This window comes from Dipodomys spectabilis, unplaced genomic scaffold, assembly GCF_019054845.1.
Source record: "Dipodomys spectabilis isolate Male_0828 unplaced genomic scaffold, ASM1905484v1 ptg000990l, whole genome shotgun sequence".
Classification (NCBI taxonomy): Eukaryota; Metazoa; Chordata; class Mammalia; order Rodentia; family Heteromyidae; genus Dipodomys; species Dipodomys spectabilis.
This window is the reverse complement of record NW_024871667.1, coordinates 47,321-62,796: the sequence shown is the minus strand read 5'-3', so window position 1 is coordinate 62,796 and position 15,476 is coordinate 47,321. Positions and strand designations below refer to the sequence as shown.

Genomic DNA, 15,476 nt, shown 5'->3' with positions numbered 1-15,476 from the left:
AAAAACACTGGAAGTTGTGTTGTGCCTCAAGTGGTAGAGTGATAAACTTGAGCAAAAAAATAAATAAATTCAGGAATTATTCCCTAGCCTTGAGTTTAAGCCCTTGACTAACAAAAATAAAAAACAAAACAAAACCAAAAAAAAATTTAGTTAGTAAATACAAAATAAGGAACCCATACTCGGAAAATATAATTGCTACTGCTATACTGACTCCTCACAATAGTCCCTAATTCATGTACTTTACTTATATTAGGATACTGCGTTGAAAAAAAAAAAGTTTTGCTCATTAGGTCACAGCAATTAATGGCTTGAATGTGCTTAGATGTCAGGTGAAGATTAATTCTGGAAATTCAAAGATTCCAGGTTTTTTTTTTTTTTGGGGGGGGGGGGGTCTGATTGTGTTGCCTGAACTCTGGGCCTGGGCGCTGTCCCTCAGCTCTTCAGCTCAAGGCTAGCGCTCTACCACCTGAGCCACAGCACCACTTCCGGCTTTTTTCTTTTTGCTTATGTGGTGTTGAGGAATCAAACCCAGGGCCTCATGCATGCAAGGCAAGCACTTTACCACTGAGCCACCTTCCCAGCCCAAAGATTCCAGGTTTTTGAATGGTCACTGCTAATCACAATGAGAAGGGTAGTCTAAGTGAGATTTGGAAATATTTTGGGTCATTTATGGCATCAAAATGGCAGAGGCAAATTAACAGTTGTGACAGAAGAGAAGGCGTAATTCCAGAGTTAATGAATAAAGGACAGTAACTAAGGTATACCAGAAATTGTTTTAGAGAACTGTTTTTGGTTATTAAACAAATAGTTATCAACTAGTCTTATTCCTCAATGCCTTCAGCATTCTAAATTTCTTAGGCTACATCTTAATTTCTGTGTAATAAATGTATCTCCTTCTGTGCTGTTCTTTCATGCCTTATCTTCTTTGCTTTCTAAAAATGTGTCTTTCTATATTTCTCTATGAACATTTCCTGATACTAAATACACCTACACAGATGGCAGAGGATGCAAATGTAAGGGTCCCATAGCTCATGAGTCATTAATAAAACAACATGGAAAGGAGGACATATTTATTGCTACCTCAAATTTTCTGAAAAGCTGCAATGCCATCATTTGATTCAAATTTCCATTATTTGTCTACATAGTGTCATTCAGTGCACATAAGCGCAAATATGAGGTGGGTGCTAGTGGTTCATGCCTGTAATCCTAGCTAATCAGGAGGTTGAGACCAGAGGATTGTGGTACAAAGCCAGCCTGGTCAGGAATGTTCACGAGACCCTTATCTTCAATTAACCACCAAAAACCCGGAAGTGGTGCTCTAGCTTAAGCGGTAGAGCGCTCAACTTGAGCTGAAGAGCTGAGGGAATGCACCCAGGAACAGAGATCAAGGCTCACAAAAAGAAAAAGTGCAAATATTACCTTAAGTTTCCCCAAAAGGAAGGACAAGATCAATAATCTTCTCAAGCAGAAAAAAATAATTTCAAAATGATTCAGTGCACCTACCTTTGCTGATTTATTTATTCTATGGCTTCTTTGCTAGACATATTCTCTTCCTTTGAAAATTGTCAAATATTAGCTTTACAATAAACTTCATCTAATATTTCTTGTTTCAAAAGAGAAGTGTAGGCAATTGATGTCACTTAGCTTTCTTACTATCTTAATTCAAAGCCAAACCAGGCAGTAGAGTCTGCAAACTCTTATCACAAATTGAACACCAAAAAACCAGAAGTGGAGTTTTGGCTCAATCAGTAGAGTACTAGCTTTGGGGGCAGGTGGGCAGGAAAGACAACTGTTCAGGGACAGGGTCCAGCCTCTGGGTTCAAGCCCCAGAACCAGCACAAACTAAACAAACAAGCAAACAAAAATCCCAGATATTTCCTTGGGAAATATCTTAAAGGTGTACTGGTCAGAGAAGAGGCTCCTTTTGTTGATCATACCCACTGGATCCTGCTTTTTTGGAATCCTGATTGCTCTGGAGAACTCACGACCAGACAAAAGAATTGATAACTGACTTCTGCATCAAGAGAATCATCTCAGGGGTGAAATACCCATCCATAAGACACTTTAAAACCTCCATGTTTTTGTTCCTTTGCAGGAGAACACTTTTTTTTTTGGTCCAGTCGTGGGACCTGAATTCTGGGCCTGGATGCTGTCCCTCAGCTCTTCAGCTCAAGGCTAGCACTCTACCACTTGAGCCACAACGCCACTTCCGGCTTTTTTCTTTTTGCTTATGTGGTGCTGAGGAATCAAACCCAGGGCCTCATGCATGCAAGGCAAGCACTCTACCACTGAGCCACCTTCCCAGCCCCAAGGAGAACACTTTTAAAACAACATTATTTCCTTTTGTTCTATGCTGGCCTTCAAATGGTACATTATTTCCTTTTGTAATACTCTCAACTAGAAGTTTACAGGAAACTTTTTTTTTTTTGGTCCGGTCGTGGGGCCTGAACTCTGGGCCTGGGCACTGTCCCTCAGCTCTTTAGCTCAAGGCTAGTGCTCTACCACTTGAGCCACAGCGCCACTTCCGGTTTTTTTCTTTTGGCTTATGTGGTGCTGGGGAATCGAACCCAGGGCCTCATGCATGCAAGGCAAGCACTCTACCACTGAGCCACCTTCCCAGCCCCTACAGAAAACTTTTATATGAGTAAAGAACACACTCTGAAAAGCCAGGGATAGAATTTCCTTCAAGCCTTGGGATACTTTTCTTGTACAGTAAAAAGGAAAGCACAAGGTAATTTGAACTTTGTTATTCCTCTATGTTCAATTCCTCTCCTGGGGTCAGTTTCCACATCCAGTAACAGTTACTTCCAGTAACAATTGATTGTGCTGCTTGAGGTATAATGAATGTTTTCTGGCTTCACTGAAATAACACTAGGACACTTTGGACCTGAGGTAACACATGTTTCAGAGACAACTTAATAAAGAGAAAATATGAAATTTATTTTGCTTATACGTACATTATACATGAGTACATTGAGCTCAAACTTCGTAAGTTCTCTGTGAATTAAGGGAATTTTAAATGGGAAGAAGGCTTTCAGGACATTCTTTTTGTGAGTGTACGTGCTGTTCATTATTTCCCAAGTGTACATGTGCTAACAGTAAGGGAAACAATAGCAATAATAGGAGAAAGAGAAGTTCTGAGTTTAAGTATAAGGGTTCAATACAGTACAGAAGACTACAAATAAGACAACATTGAAACAATAAAGCCAAGTCCAGTATGTAGATTTATGGGGTGATATACAGAAAGGAAGACTCCTACGTGGAAAATGAAGTATGAGGCCATTCTCATTCTAAGTCATGCTTGCTAATCATGCAACTTTGTAGAAAGTAGAATGGAAGAATAATCCTGTTTCCAAAGCAAGTCAGATATAAGAACATGGATGGTGTGATGGCCACAGCCTGGCTTTCACTCCTGTGCATATAGGCTGTTTGGCCATCAACATTAGGGGTGGCATGATCCGTTTATCGAATATACTGCCCATCAAAACCAACTATGATGTAAACAATGTTTGACAAGGTGTTAAGTCCAAAGTTACAGTGGTTTAGCTTTTTTTTTGGGGGGGGGGTCCAGTTGTGGGGCCTGAACTATGGGCCTGGGTGCTGTCCCTCAGCTCTTCAGCTTAAGGCTAGCACTCTACCACTTTAACCACAGCGCCACATCTGGCTTTTTTATTTTTGATTATGTGGTGCTAAGGAATCCAACCCAGGGCCTCAAGCATGCAAGGCAAGTGCCCTACCACTGAGCCAGTTTTCCAGCGCTAGTTTTTTTCTTTAAATAGTTAATTGCTTTTTAAACTTTATCTGCTTATTTAATCTAGTTAATCAAAAGTTAATATTCGTGTTTTTTGGTGAAATTTGAAACTAGGCAATTAAAAGCACTCATTGTCCTCAAATTCAACATTTAAAATTATTAAAACTTTGTTCATATGTTTTAGTTGTCAGATATTTGAGCCACGCATGAGAGCTCATAGTTGTAATGTTAGCTATTAGGTCTTGACTGATACAGAGAGGATTATGATTTGAGGCTAGCCCAGGGAAACATTCACAATATTGGATCTCAATCAATATCTGAACCCAATGCGTTGTGCTTCATATTTCATCTACTCAGAAAAGGTAAAAAGAAGGATTGTGGACCAAGCTGGCCTGGTCATAAACAGAAAACCCTGCCATAAAAATGGATAAAGCAGGGCTGGGAAGGTGGCTCAGTGGTAGAGCGCTTGCCTTGCATGCATGAAGCCCTGTGTTCCATTCCTCAGCACCACATAAGCAGAATAAAAAAATGCTGGAAGTGGAACTGTGGCTCAAGTGGTAGAGTGCTAGACTTGAGCTGAAGAGCTGAGGGACAGTGGCCAGGCCCAGAGTTGAGCCCCCCCCCAAAAAAAAATAAGGCTAAAGCAGAGCTGGGTGCAGGTGGCTCATGCCTGTAATCTTAGCTACTTAGGAGGTTGAGATCTGAAGATCACAGTTCAAAGCCAGTCTAGGCAGGAAAGTCTGTGAGACTCTTTTTCTCATTAAACCACAAGAAAATCAGAAGTGGCACTGTGGCTCAAACAGTTGATCACTTGCCCTGAGCTGAAGAATGCAAAGATAGTCTCCGGGCCCAGAGTTCAAGCCACATGACCAACAAAAACAAAAGTGACTAAAGCAAAAAGAGCAGGCGTGTGGCTCAATTTTAGAGGACCTACCTTAAGTGCATGAATCCCTTAATTTAACTGCTAGTATAGAAAGGAGGAAAGGATATGAAGAAAAGAAGTAAGGGAGGAATTATTATATAATCAAATACTAGAATGATACGTATTAAATAAAGGGATTACAAATATTTTATATGAAAATATACTGATTGTTTACTAAAAGGAAAATTATAAAATGTGGAATTCAGGCTGAAATCCATGTACAATTTTTGTTTTTTTGTAAAATGATACTTATGTGCCCCTTTAGTTTAAAAGTAGAAATAAGTTTAAAACAATATGAGTGGTTAGAACTGAATCATTATTTCTTATCACTTTTTCTGCTATATTCACCACTTACAAAATCGAAACAATGTTGATCACTTTAATTATTAATTCATTAATTTAATCTTTCATCTTTAGTATATAGTCTATTGTGCACATCATTTAAATGTTTGAACTATTTTTGTTTGTTTGTTTTTTATCCATCATGGATCTTAAACTCTGGCCTGGGCAATGTCCCTTAGCTCTTCACCTCAAGGCTAGCATCTACCACTTGAGGAACAATGCCACTTCTGGCTTTTTCTGCTTATGTGGTACTGAGGAATTGAACCCAAAGGTTCAACATGCAAGGCAAGCACTCAAGCACTGAGCCAACTTCCCAGACCTGATTTCTATTTTTCCTTCAGACATGGGACTTGAACACAGGGCATGAGTATTGTCCCAGAACTCCTTTGCTCAATGCTAGTACTCTACCATACCAGTTTAAGCCACAGTGTCATTTCTTGTTTTTTAGTGGTTAATTGGAAATAGCAGTCTCATGGGAACTTTTCTGCCCAGGTTGTCTTTAAAATACCATATTCATTTCTCAGCTTCCTGAAAAGGTAGGATTACAGGCATGAGCTCCCTGAACCCAACTGCTCATTTTTTTAAAAAAAGTTATATGTTTAGTTCCCCCTCAAATACATATGAAGTGAGATGCAAATTAACTTTAAATACACCACCAATTGAGGATGTTGAGATTACAAGTGATTGCAATTTTTTTACATTTTTTTATATGTGGGGCTTGAACTCAGGGCCTGGGGGCAGTCCCTGTTCTTTTGTGCTCAAGGCTATCACTCTACCAGTTTGAGCCAGTGCCCCTTCTGGTTTCTTGCTAACCAGATTATGAGATAATGGTCTCACAGACTTTCTTACCCAGGTTGTCTTTAAACCTCAATTATCAGATCTCAGCCTCTTGTGGTGCTACAATTACAGGCATGAGCCACTGGCACCAGCTTTTTAAAAAAGGGACAACAATTCATAAGCCAGAAGCCTTGACACATGCCTATAATACTACCTACTCAAGAGGCTGAGATCTGAAGATGATGATTTGAATCTAGCAGTGCAAAAACGTCTCTGTGAATCTTTTATCTCCCATAAAATGTTCAAGAAAATCCCAAAGTGAAGCTTTGGCTCAAGTTGTAGAGTGTACTCTTGAATAAAAAAGAAGCTCAGGGATAGCACCTAGATCCTGCAATCAAACTCCATTCCGTAAACACACACACACACACACAAACCAAAAAGTAAATAGAAAATATGAAGAAATCAATGACAAATTTGAATATTGTAAGGACTTTTGGGTTTAGAGGTATGACTCAGTTGGTAGGACAATAGCTATTGATTGAAACTATCAGATACCAAGGACATAAAAAAAGAATTATCTGCTCTGTATTTTCCTATTCTCATATGTTCTTATTTGGGAACACTCTTCTTTTAAAAAAATTGTTTTAGCGGTGATATAGAGCAGGGTTACCTTTCTGTATGTCAGCTAACTAGTACATTTCCTTCCTTTTACATAATCTCATCTGTTCCCATATTCTCTTCCATACCCTCCCTCCCATCTTGACCCTCGACTTGCATGGTTCACTTTCATCAATGTCCAGTAAAGCCAGAGGGCTCTGGTGCTGCATTTTTTTCACCCACTTCCCACTAATTCTGTGCCCTTCCCCCATCTTCCTTGTATATTAGGTGAAGAATACAGACTCATCAGAAAATGAAAAGACAAATTAAGAAAAGTTACTTTGTTTCCTTATCATTGCAATTCAATTCTCTCTCTCTCTCTCTCTCTCTCTCTCTCTCTCTCTCTCTCTGTATATATATATATATATATATATATATATATAATATTATATAGAAAAGGTGCTTGGGTATTACAACTTTGTGATTTTCGCCAAATGCTTCCTCTTCTGTTCTTACTGTAAATGATGCCTAGAGTCCTGTACAGTATGTCATATCCCATTGTGTTTTAAACCTTTCTTCTACATATCAGGGGAACAGGTACCATTTGTCAATTTGATGTTCGCTTAACTTTCTTAACATGATTTATTCTAGTGTCATCCATTTCCCTGCAAATGACATTATTTTATCCTTTCTAATGGCTCTGTAAAATTTCATTGTATATAGATGGAATAATTATTGGTTCCATTCATTTATTGTGGGGCATCTGGGTTGTGTACATTTCTTGTCACTGTGAATTGAGCAGCAAGGAACATGGTTGTATATATGTCCTTGCCATTTTCTAATTTCTCCACTTCCCCACCAACATTTGTTGTCTAATTCAAGATATTTGGATAAGATGGTATCTCAGGATTACTTTGATTTATATTTTCTTTATGGCCAGGGATGATGAACCTTCCTGATACGTTTCTTTGCTATTCTTACCTCTTCTTATGAGAAGTCTCTCTTTAGCTCCTCTGCCCATTTGGTGATTGGTTTATTAGTTTCCGGAGGGGTTGTTTCTTGAGATTTTTATGTATACATTGAGAATTAGCCCTTTGTCTGATGTATTGCAGGTGAATATCTTTTCCCAATTTGTTGGCTGTCTTTTTAGTTTAGTGGCTATGTCTCTAGCCTGTATAGGTTTTTTCCTTTGATGTAGTCCCATTTGTTGGGTCTTTTCCTATCTGTTATGCCCCTGGGATTCTATTCAGGAAGTTCCTGCCAGTACCTATAAGTTCTTTTTTTTAATTATTATTTTAATGGTAAAAACTTTATTTACTTTTATAAATACATCGCAAGACAAAACTTTTCAAAAAATACTTTCCCCCAAAAAAAATTTTAAAAAAATAAAGGAAAGCTTGTAATAAGTGGGCAGACTGTCTTGAGGCCTCTTTGTTTTCTTAAGGAGAGTTCTCTGCAGAGTAGGGCAGGACAATAGCCACACACCTAACACTGCCATGGGTTTGGCCTTGGGGGAGAGAAAAGCCCAACCTGGACTGAGTGTCCTCTCCTGGTCACGGCCATAGTTACACGTTCTAGTATCTAACACTATCTAGGATTATCTAGTATGGATCCTATTATAGTTGGGCTATGCTGTATACAATATTAACTATTGAGAACGTATCTCTCTCTCTGCATATATGTGTGAATTATAAAGTATAAGTTGGACTCCAAGTTCAACAAACACGTTATTCTCTATGTGTTCCCAGTGTCCCTATGAGGCTCTCTCAACAAGCAGTTCATCTTTCCTGTTTAGATAAAATTAAACACCATTGTTTTGTTAGGTCAAGAATAAAGATGAGGGGTGAAAATAAACTTTTGCCTTTAAATAGTTTATTATCCTCAACCCCAAACTAGGAGTTAAATTAGAAAACATTTTGTTGTTGTCTCCAGAGCGATTACTCCCTTACTGGTGAGGTGTGGGGTACACTCCCAGCCTCCCCCATGCCCTGCTGGACCACAGCCAAGGCCACCCTGGGCCTTCCTTTGGGGTCCGTCCTTGAAAAGCTGCCTAATGGAGGGAAGTCAGAAAGATCTGCATTTACAAGTTTCCCAGAATGTGCTAGAAGTTTTTTGGTCAGTTTTATAGAACTTTCTTGGTCTGTTATATTCCACCTCAATCTCTCCAGTATTTTCCAAGCAGATCAAGTCACTTGCAGATAATGAAGAAGCTTTGTGGCCCAGGGGTCCATGGCTTGGAATCAAAGATAGTTCCAGGAGGGCCAGGGGTCTCATGTATGGTAGAGATGTTCAGGTGACTGGAGTTTCTGACTTTCCTGTTCTCCATGAGGCCTGAGCAGGGCGGAGGGCAACGAGGAGGTGTCTTCTACAATAGCCACTGAAGTGAGCGAGGCAGAAGGTCAGCTCTTCCAATTGGCAGATGTGGAGAGGATTCTAGAAGGGGATCAAATCCACTGCTTTGGACAGGAGTATCAGTTATTTTTACAGAAAGCAACAGAGAAATTAATTTACTTTTCTGACCACTGAAAAGTGGAAAGATGCTCAAGTTTACCATTTAAAGGAACAACAGACATTTCAAAAATCTCTGTCTAAACTTTGGTTTGCTTAAAAAAAAACACACAAAAAACCAGGTCATCACAAAAAGAAATATAAGTTGAGGCTGTAGGCAGGTGCTGTTCTGTCCGTGGCAGTCTTTTGTGCAAAGTAAGGCGTATTAGAGCTCCAATTTAACTGATGCAGTGGGGTTTACTGCCTCTGCATGCCGAGGCAGTGCATGTCATCTGTCGAAGCCTGGGAGGGGCTGACCATACTTGTCCAAGCACCAGCAGAAGCCCCGCTTTCTGCCTTTGGAGGGGCTACACTGCTTCTTCTTATAAAATCCTTTCTTGTTCCAGCTGGGGATGTGCACACCCCTGGGACTCAGCACACTGAGGAACTTCAGGTGAGTCAGGGTGTTTTCCATCTCTCTAAGGCAGGGACCATATTCGGTCTCCCGTTTGGACTCTGAGGAGAAGGTCTGGGTGTCCATGCTCTGGGACTCATAGTCAACTTTGTAGCGCTGGTTGTCCTTCGCATGACCTTTCTTGATGGTGTCCAGCTTTGCGTGAATGGAATGGAACTTGGAGTCAGGCACCCTATGTGTGGCATGGCTCTCCACGCTCCCTGTGCCTCGGTCCTTCTCCGACTCACTAGCATTTTCTGAAGCGGAGGGCGCCAGCAGCATTAGGCCTCAGTCGGCCGGGATGCTGGCGTTGGCAGAGAACCAGCGGCCATCCAGCAGCGCCTGCAGTGGGCATGGCTCACCCAGTGGCAGCTGGCAGCTGAGCCCCTAGCTGCAGCGTTCTGTGTAGAGTAGACACTGCATGGCTCACCCTCGCGCAGAGCACATGTCAGGCAGCAGCCATAGCCTGGCTCGCGCACCAGCTCGGCACACCCTTGCACTGAGCCAGCGCGTTCGCATCACAGGGATCGCAGCGTACAATGGTACCCTCGTCACCGGCGGCCCGAGGAACAGGGTCTGGGCAGTGAGCAGAGCTGCCCAGAGCGCGGGGCGCAGCTCGATGCATGGCACCTGTCGCAGGGGCCAACTGGAGTAAGTGGTTACCGGGTGAGGCACGCAGTGTGAGATTGCAGGATCTGGAGCGCAACTACTGGTGCTCGGCGTGCAGCTGCCCAGCTCACACCTCAATACCGATAAGTTCTAATATCACCCTTTTTCTGTCTTATAGTAGTCTGGCTGATTTTAATGTAGTTAATCCATTTTGAGTTGATGTTAGTGCAAGCAGAGATCCACTTCTAGTTTTCTGCCTATGGATGTCCAGTTTTCCCAACACCAATAGTTGAAGAGGCTATGATGTGTGTGTATGTGGTGTGTGTGTGTGTGTGTGTGTCTGTGTGTGTTGGTCGTGGGGCTTGAACTCTGGGCCTCGGAGCTACCCCTTGCATTTCATCTCCAGGCTAGTACTTGAACCACAGTTCTACTTCCCATTTTCTTGTGGTTTATTGGAGCTAAGAGTCTCATGGACTTGCCTGGTCCTTCTGGCTTTCAACGACCATCCTCAGATCTCAGCCTTCTGAGTAGCTACATTAAAGGCATGAGCCACAGGCACCCAGCAAGGCTATGTTTTTTCCACATTACATCTTTTGCTCTTTTGTCGAATATCAGATGATTGTAAGTATGTAGTTTTATTTCTGGGTCTTTTCATCTTTTTTAATATATTTTTATTGTAAAAATAATGTACAAAGAGATTACAGTTACATAAGGTAGGTAATGAGTTCATTTCCTCTCAAGCATTGTTACTTCCTCCCTTGTTTTTCCCCTACCATCCCTACCCTTCCACCTCCACAACTACTCCTTTCCATCCCACCTCCCCACTCCCTGCATAAATTGTAAAGTTCGTTTTGGAACATAGTGTCTTGATTTCATTGTTAAAATGGGTCAAACTGTATCCCTAGTTAAGCATTTGGTTTTTGATTTTTTTCCTTCACCCCCCAAGCTAGAGAAATGTTTATACAAGATACAGGGCACCAACATCAAAGAAACAAACAAACAAAAAAAAAACCGCATAACATAGGTTACAAGATTGGGTGGAAGAATGATGACTGTTGACTTAATTTGATAAGTATTCTATAGTTTTTAATGGTAAGGCTTATTAACTCAAAGGGGGAGCAAAAACATTCAGAATAGTGGAATGTGGCTACTACTCATTTGATGTGTGTGGATAGATTATGATTAATCAAAATATATCTATTAATTTCCAGTGGTAGACTGCTATGCTAACTGGGAGGAGACTTTGGTAATGCCAGGGGTTTGAATACTGGCAATGAAGCAGAATATGAGGGGAGAGCATTTGCTAAGGATATAACTTCCTAGGCTCATACTAAATACATTGAAGTAGAATGCTAAGTGCTGATCGACTGAGCACCAAATTTTATTTGTTGACTTCTTTGTTTTGTGAAGTCCAGGGATTTGAACCTAGAGCCTGGGTGCTGTCCCTTAATTTTTTATCAAGGCTAGTGCTCTACCAGTTGAACACAGCTTCATGTCCATAATTTTGGTGGTTAATTGGAGATGAGTCTTTCCAAATTTCCTCTTGGGGCTTGCTTCAAACCTGATCCTCAGGTATTAGCCTCTCGAGTAGCTAGCATTCCAGTTGTGAGCCACCAGATTCTGGCTAGAATCACATTTTAAAAGTATATAGGTGAATCAGATGTGTCTAGGTACTATTTGAGCACTTTGGTTCCAGTGGGTCATGTCAGATTTAGAATAACATCAGAATTTTTCTACTTGTAACTCGCAGCATCCAATATCTATATAATTTATTCTGATCTTCATGTCTGATCTTTTTTCTTCCTTGTACCTTTTTTCTTACTTCACAAGCAAGCACGTCAGTGATGTTTTCTTTTTCTGAGGCAAGTTACGTCTTTTCCCATCACTGAGGGATGTAGTTGCTGCTCTTACTGCCTGGAGTACCTGCTTCTAGTTAATTGCATGGATGATGGATCTCAGGTTAACTATCTCCTCCTCAGGGATATCTCCTCACATACCCGCTGTGAAATTGTTGCCACAAAACTACCAATGTCATGTCTCTGATTTATAAAAATTATCATGATTTCTGGTTTTCTTTTCAGCATGAAATTGATGAGGAGAGAGCCACATTCACTTGTTTCTCCAACACCTATAATAGTGCCTGGTCCTTAGTGCTCAGGAGCCTTGCATGGGGATCAGCCTTCTCCAGCTCAATTTATCCTAGATTCTGGTCAGGACAGCTCTTGAAGCTGATATCTGGTGGCTAGCAGTCATTCCCTCTCATTCTTAGTGCCTTTCTGTGTTGCTGAGTCCACTTCAGAGAAAGATAAGTGCGTGACACCTATTTGCTGCTATGGAAAGATGGCTATGACACCATACAAGTTATGGGCATTGTTTTGTGAAGCTGTGTGCGGAGACGCCTCCCCACACAAGTTCTCAAAAGCAAGTGTCTCCCATGCCCAGGAGTGCATTCCACAACTCAGCATCCAAACTATCACCTACTCCCTAATGCACTCAGTGTATATTCCCATTTCCATTAAAAAAAGAAAAATCAAGATATGCCTTTGATAATTTGTCATTGAATTACTGAAACAAAGTATATAATTTGGGGGCTGGGAAGGTGGCTCAGTGGTAGAGTGCTTGCCTTGCATGCATGAGGCCCTGGGTTCAATTCCTCAGAACCACATAAGCAAAAAGAAAATAAGCCAGAAGTGGCCCTGTGGCTCAAGTGGTAGAGCGCTAGCTATGAGCTGAAGAGCTGAGGGATAGTACCCAGGCCCAGAGTTCAAGCTGACAACTGGACCCCCCCCCAAAAAAAGTATATAATTTTATGTATTTGTATGTCTTTGTCCATCTCTCTTGAGCCCTTGACATATTTCTATGTGTTTGCAGCTTGGGAAGGGAAAAAAGGTTTAATTCAGGATAGTCAAAAACATTTTGGGAGGGAATGCCAACTTTCCATCTGATGTTCTACAGATGTCCATCTTGGCACAGGAACTGAGTAGACTGTCATAGCATAAGAGGCTTGTCCTGATTTCTACTGACTTTCCTCTGGGGTCACAGAGTGTGATCCTACTGCATATGTGTCGCTTGGCTACACTTGAGGGACCAGGTCTCCTCTGAAAATCTAATGGCATGGGAGTAAGAGAAACTAAAACTCAGAACTCAGCTTCCCACATCACTAGGATTACAGGCCTGAGTCTCATACACTAACTCATAACTGCCTTTTTATACATCGTGTAGCCTGTTTAATTATATTCACCTCATAGACAGATATACAAATATATGTTTAGATTTATTCATCTATTTATAATCAGTGTTATACCTAGAAACACAAAAATATGTATTCATATAATTATAATCAAAGTTATATTACCACTTTCCCCAATAAGGTTTTACACTAACATTATGTGAAAAAATTACTTAAGATTGAAAAAGTTAAAAACCCTTGTAGTATGAAAAATCATATTTGATCTTATATATCATATAATATACTATATAAAATGTAATGAATATAACATGTATTTCCATATAACTGATTTAATTGCTTCCTGATTTTGTTTGTCCATCTATGTAAGCCTTCTTTCTTCTATTGATGATTGCTTATACTTTCCAGTGTTGATATTTCTTATGTATTTTGTCAAATATATTCAGCCCTAAGTAGAATTTGTATGTTAATGGAGCCAAATTTTTCTTCAGTATTTCCCAAAGCACAATGAATATGTATACAGGCTTGAACTCACTGTTGGAAGAAAGTCCCACATACCACTATAAGTATTGTAGCATATGTCCCAATTGACAGAACAGCTTTCTAGGTCATCTGATCTGGTATGTCCTTATCACCACATTCAGGCATGGCCTGGCTTCCTTGCAACTAGGGAGTTGCATTTAACCATTCCCTTTATATCCAGGAGGCTCTCTTGTTCATCCCCCTGTCACTCTGTTTTCCCACACACAGAACACATGTGCACGGTGCTTTACATTGTAGGTTGAAAACACATTTAAGGCTCATGAATTGTATAACATAACATAAACATTGACATTTTAATAACGTTAGGAAAATAACTAGAATGATCATTTTACAACAATCAGGACCAAAAAGAAATATAAAGATTTTCTAAATAAGGGGGGAAGCAATCTCTAAATCTGGATTGTCTTCTAAGTTGCCTTCAGAAACAAATTCTGCCTCAGAGTCCTCAAAAGGATCTACTTCCTCATTAAAGGCAGTATTTTCTTCCTGAGTCTAGGAAGGGACAGATCTTATTTCTCAATTGGAAATTGGATCCCCAGCAGAAGGACAGATTGGTCTGGATATTCTGTGAGGACAGATTCCCTTTGCTCAACTGAATCTAGACTTTGGACCTAACTTATTGGTTTTCCTGAACATAGACTGGGGTCATTTTCCATTAGCACATATTTACCCTGCACTCCAAGACCAAAACATTCTTCTACTGGTTTGGATGTGATCTAGGTGAATTGTGGACATCAATGGAAGACATTCTGGATCATCTTCTTCCTTGGCGGTATGTGCAGGTAGGTACACCTACATAACATGTGGAGTTCAGAACCAGTGGGATGTCCACAGGGCTCAAAACCTAGTTGGGCCTTTCTACACATTGAAAAAAGCCTCTATGTTCACATGCTTTCTGGAGTCCTGTGTTGGCTTCCAATCTCCATCAGTCACCATACACGACATCACTGATGGGTTCTTTATCTGGAGTTCAGCAGGAAGTTCTCTACAGTGACACAAACATAAGAATGGAAATAGGTACAGGAGTCTTAGAGTACACTCTAGAAGTTAAAGTGTGACTAAACTATGAGGATTTAGTAGGAGAAGCTGTAGAACTTGAGTTTGGACTGAACACTGATGAGAAGGTAAGGTGTTTCTAATGAGTGGTTATGTCCAAGTTCTTTTAAAAAAAAGGAACAGACATTACCCGGCATAGAACATCCATAAAAGGACGTTTTGCCAAGCTGGGTAGTACAAAGGGCTTTTGGCCAAGCAGGCCCATCCCTTGAGACCTAGGTTCCATCCCTACTCACAAGCTCTAAGGCATCTAAACAAGGACTATTTACTCTTTTTCTTGGTCTCACGGGCCATGCGTTGCTCCAGCTGGTCCAGAAGAATATGTAAGCAGAACAGCAAGTCTGAAGAGGGCATGTTGAGCCTGTCATACTGTGTAAGTTTTTTCAGGATGTCAAGTTTCTTGTGCTCATAAAAATCATCAGGGTATATGTCCATCCAAATAGTTAAGATGGAACAATCGATGTTGTGGGCATATTGGTGACAAGGAAAATGAGAGTTTGCTCTCTCCATAATGAGCCTTCTACTATAGACCCTTTCTGGCAGGACTAGAATGTTGGGAAGTGGGAAGAGACTCCTGGAAGCAGAATGCTCCTCACAACCCACTTCTAGAAATTTCTAATACAATACTCCAAAATTCTCCCTGTGATGGGCAGAGAAAGTTGTTTCCCCACTGTATCTGACTTGCTACACACAACCCTCCCTGTCATCAAGGGATTGTGATCCATGGTGGCCTGGTCATAAACAGAAAACC

The 15,476-nt window shown here is 40.7% G+C and overlaps 1 pseudogene; it reads right to left on the bottom strand.

Moving 5' to 3' along the window:
- Positions 1-9,134: 9,134 nt before the first annotated feature.
- LOC122102920 lies at positions 9,135-15,235 on the bottom strand (annotated as a pseudogene).
- Between the last annotated feature and the right edge of the window lie 241 nt (positions 15,236-15,476).